Here is a 5,174-nt window from a genome sequence, read left to right as displayed (position 1 = left end):
ATTGACTTTATTCCCCACATTCTGCATTTCGTACTGTGACTCATTTATTTTGCTTCCAGAAGTCTGTACTGCTTAATCTCCATCACCCTTTTCTTTCCTCCACCTTTCCCCTCCCCTCTGGCAACCATCCTTTTGTTCTCTGTCTCTGTAACTCTGTTTCTGTTTTGTTGTGTTTATTCATTTGTTTTGTTTTGTAGATTCCACATATAACTGAAAGCATGCAGTATTTGTCTTTCTCTTGTGTGAGTTATTTCACTTAGCATAATACCCTGCAGGTCCATCTGTATTGTTGCAAATGGCCAGATTTCATTCTTTTTTATGGACGAGTAGTATTCCACTGTATTGATGGTACTGTTTCCTTGCCTAAGTAGCTGTTTGGCCCGAGGCATCCTGGTACTGGTGCCAACAGGGTGGTGGGTGGTTCTGGGTCCTGGTGCTAATAATAAGCTGGAGGAGGATTCCAAAATGACACTTGCCAGCACCAATGCCCTCATGGCAGATGAGTCCCAGAGTGAGCTCCATTTGTCTCCTGCTTCTCCAGGAGGCTCTCCAAGATCAGCAGGTGGGTCTGACCTAGGCTCCTTTTTTTTTTTTTTTTTTTTTTTTTAGCTATTTCTTGGGCCGCTCCCGTGGCATATGGAGGTTCCCAGGCTAGGGGTCTAATCGGAGCTGTAGCCACCAGCCTACGCCAGAGCCACAGCAATGTGGGATCCGAGCCGCCTCTGCAACCTACACCACAGCTCACGGCAACACCGGATCGTTAACCCACTGAGCAAGGGCAGGGACCGAACCTGCAACCTCATGGTTCCTAGTCAGATTCGTTAACTACTGCGCCACGACGGGAACTCCTAGGCTCCTTTTAAATTACTGCTCGTGTACTTAGTCTTGGTGCGTGTGAGATTTTGTGTGTGCCCTTTAAGAGTGGAGTCTCTATTCCGGGGATAGACTGTGATGGAAAATAATATTAAAAAAGAATGTGTATATGCACACACACGTACATACATATATGTGTGTGTGTATATATATATACACACACATACATATATAAGAATATATATATATTTGTATGATTGATTCACTTTGCTGCACAGCAGAAATTGACATAACATTGTAAATCAACTATAATTAAACTAAAAATGAAAAAGAGTGGAGTCTATTTTCCACAGCCCTCTGGCTCTCCCAAAGTAAGTCCCACTGGCCTTCAAAGACTACAGTTCTGGTGGCTCATCTTCCTGGTGTAGAACCCCTGGGCTGGAGAACCTGATATAGGACTCAGACCCCTCGTTTCTTGGGGAGAGCATCTGTAATTGTAATTATCCTCTCATTTGTGAGCTGTCCTCCCAGAGGTATAAGTCCTGACTAGACCACATCTCTGTTCTTCCTACCCTCTCACCGTGGTTCTTCCTTTATATCTTTACTTGTAGAAGGTCATTTCGGCCAGTCTTTAGGTCTTCCTCATCAATAGTTTCTACATAAGTGGTTGTAATTTTGGTGTGCCCATGTGAGGAGGTGAGCTCAGGGTTTTCCTATTCCACCATCTTGGCCATACCCACTCATTTTTCTTTAAAATAAAAGAAATTAAATTTATAAACACTTTAACTTGGGAAATATGCAATAAAACAGAATGAATCCTACAAATTACAAAGACTTTGCTAATATGCAAACCGCCAATCCACCTAATTGGCATATCCAATCTACTTAACTGATTTAAGTGGTAATTTTTCCAACAAACTTCAGTTGGCAGATGAGTGATATATTTATGCCTTGACAAAGATAACAAGTGTGGTATTGCTGTCATTGAGAAAAGAATATAAATCATGGTTATCTTATTGTTCTGGCTCATCAAAACTCAAAGAGCATGTGAGGGTCTGCCCTGTCCAGTAAGGTTAGGCAAATGTGATGGAAGGTGTGCTGGGATGGCATGTGTTTTTATCATATAAACCTCTGGTTGTTGTTCTTCATCTCCATTAGGAAAATATGTAGGGGTTGGTAGATTTGTACAGAAATCCCGATATGCAGACAGTTTAGAATCTCTGAGCAATTTTTTATGTCTAGTTACAGAGCCATTTTATGTAGATTATAATACTGCTTTGTGTCCACACTTTCCGTCCATATGCTGTCTTATCTGTTCTTCCCATTTGTCCAGGCATTTTAGTTCCAGGCCAGACTCTGACAACATCATTGATTGAAATTGTTCTAGCTCTCCCGTGGATCTTTGTTTGACCATGTATAGTAGGCTGGCCTTTAAATCCCATATTTTCATGACGTCTTGAAAACCTTTATGAATACAGTTTTTGTTGTGACATTCACATACTGTCTTGGGAGAAAATGAGCAGCCTAGCAAAGAGTGCCTGGTTTAATGACTGCGTTGTCTGCTACATGAAAGGTTTTAACTTTCGGTACTGGCAGCAATCCAAGTTCTTAGTAAATTTCCAATATAGATGTAGATTTACAGAAATGTGATATGGTTTTTCCTCCTGCAGTTAGAGCTGCCATTTTCCATTATGGTTTTCCTTTGGAGTATATTTTAGGATGTGACAGTCTTATATGTTAAATAATGAGATATTACTTTTGACCATCCTTGGTCCATAAGGAATCATGCCCAGCTTCAGTGTGATAAGGCCAGCTCTAGAGCGATCTGGTTCCCAAGAATGTATAGGCCATGGTTCATTTTTCAGAGGACACAGTTTACTTACTAACTGGGCTTTATTTTATTTTATTTTATTTTTTTAAGATTTTTATTTTTTCCATTATAGTTGATTTACAGTATTCTGTCAATCTCTATTGTAAGCTTTATTTTTATCAGAGATCAATTATTTAACAGATGGGACATTTTCTTTGCAAAGATGCCCCTCTCTCTTGGTGTGAAGACCTCTGACCAAAAGCCAATTGTTCGCTATTCACCAAGTCCTAAGTCCAGTACCCATGTACCAGTCTGTGCCAGGAGCCTCCAAACAGACATCCTGTGGCTGTTGGGGGGTGGGTCTTCTGGTCTTCTTGAGACACTTTTGGGCACCCCATAACTCTCTTTTCAGGGCTTCCCTGACATGGGTTAGATATCCGGGAGCCATTCATCCAAAAATGTGACAATTAGAAATTTATTCCTCTTGCTTAACTGAAACTTTATGCTCAACTGTAATTCCTCATTCCCCTCAACCCCCTGCCCCTACCCCTGGCAAGTACCATTCCACTCTTTGGTTATATGAATTTATCTGTCTTAGATAGCTGTTCTAAGTGGAATCATGCAGTATTTGTCTTTCTATGACTAGCTTATTTCACTTAGCATAGTATCCTCAAAATTCATGTGGCATATTGCAGAATTTCTTTTTAAAAATGCAACAGTATTCCATTATATGTATATATCACATTTTAAAAATGTATTTGTCATTTGATGTTTGTTTCCATGTCTTTGCTGTTGTGAATAGTGGTGTGATGAACATAAAAGTGTTAATATTTTTGAGATCCTGATTTCAATTCTTTTAGATAAATACCTAGAAGTGGGATTGCTGGATCACATGGTGGTTCTATTTTTCATTTTTTGAGTAACATCCTTACTGTTTTTCCATAGCAGTTGTATCATTTTGCATTCTTACCAACAATGTGCAAGAATTCTAATTTCTTCTAGTTTATCCAGTTTGTTGGTGTATAATTGTTCTTAGCAGTCTCTTATGATCCTTTTTATTTCCATGGCATCAGTTGTGTATCTCTTCTTCCATTTATGATTTTATTTACTCAAATATTTTTACCTTATTTAGTCTAACTAAGGGTCTGTTGACTTTATCTTTTCAAAAAATCGACTCAGTTTTGTTGATTTTCTTCTGTTGCTTTTTTGTTTTCTATTTCATTCATTTTTGCTATGATTTTTGTCATTTCCATCTTTTTACTAACTTTGGGTTTAGTTTGTTCTTCTTCTAGCTCCTTGACCTATAAAATTAGATCATTTATTTTCTTCTTTTTAAATGTAGATTATCACTATGAACTTCTCTTTTAGTACTGCTTTTGCTTCACCCCATAAGTTTTAGTATGTTTTGTTTTATTTTTCTGTGTCTTGAGGTATTTTGTAATTTCCTTTTTGATTTATTCTTTGACCCAATTTTTATTTAAGAATATGTTATTTAATTTCCAAATATTTGTGAAATTTCTAGTTTTCCTCTTGCTATTGATTTTTTAGTTTTATTTCATTGTGGTTGGAAAAGATACTTGGTATATTTCAGTCTTCTTAAATTTGTTAAGACTTGTTTTCTGACCTAACAGGTGGCCTATCTTGGAGAAAGATTTGTATGCCTTTGAGAAGAATATGTATTCTGCTGCTGCTGCTGGGTGGAATGTTCTGCATGTTTCTGTTAGGTCCATTTGATGTATAGTGTTATTCAAATTCTTGGTTTCCTTGTTAATATTCTATTGGGATGTTCTGTCCATTATTGAAAGTGGAATATTGACATTTTCTATACTACTGTATTGCTGTCTATTTCTCTCTTGAGTTTTATCAGTTTTCTTGATATATTTAGGTGCTTTGATGTTGGGTGCAACATATACTTACCTAAGTATATGCCCAACATCATGCTATTATGCAGGAATCCTGCTTTTATATAAGAAGTACAACTACCATGAGGCCACTGTGCTAGAGAAGCCATGTGTACAAGCTCTATACAATAGTCCTCACTTAGACTTGTCTTCTGGCCAAGATATTAGACATGTGCGTGAAGCCATTTTGGACCCTCCAGACCACTCCATCTGCCAGATGAATGACAAGTGTCCACCATTATTGCCTATTGGAACATATTTCTCCAGGTAAGTCCTGCTCAAATTCATGACTCATAAAATTGTTTGGGGGTAATTTGTTACAGAGCAACCAATAACCAGAACAGGGACCGTTTATCCCCATTTTAGCCAAATTTTGGGGCAAATTAAGCACAATTATGGATTTAGTTTATCTTCTTTTACTCCATTTTTTACCCTTTGCACTTAACTTTAGATATTAAAAAAATTCTGATCCTTTTGAGTATTAACAGTAAATATCATCTAGTTTTATCTAGTTGTGATCCATTTATACCTATTATTTTCTTCTTCTTTATAATTTTATATTTTTATTGTGCAGTAGTTATATGGTCTGTTTTAAACAGCTATGTTATTTTCTAGATGTCATAGTGGGCTTAATATCCCTCTTTTGTTGA

At 37.4% G+C, this 5,174-nt stretch overlaps 1 pseudogene; it reads right to left on the bottom strand.

Annotated features, from left to right (window-relative positions):
- Positions 1 to 1,886: 1,886 nt before the first annotated feature.
- On the bottom strand, positions 1,887 to 4,559 carry LOC125120760 (39S ribosomal protein L3, mitochondrial-like; annotated as a pseudogene).
- Between the last annotated feature and the right edge of the window lie 615 nt (positions 4,560 to 5,174).

The sequence above is a fragment of the Phacochoerus africanus genome, chromosome 2 (genome assembly GCF_016906955.1).
Source record: "Phacochoerus africanus isolate WHEZ1 chromosome 2, ROS_Pafr_v1, whole genome shotgun sequence".
In the NCBI taxonomy this organism is placed as follows: domain Eukaryota; kingdom Metazoa; phylum Chordata; class Mammalia; order Artiodactyla; family Suidae; genus Phacochoerus; species Phacochoerus africanus.
The sequence above is the reverse complement of the archived record's forward strand: the minus strand, read 5'-3'. Positions and strand labels throughout refer to the sequence as shown.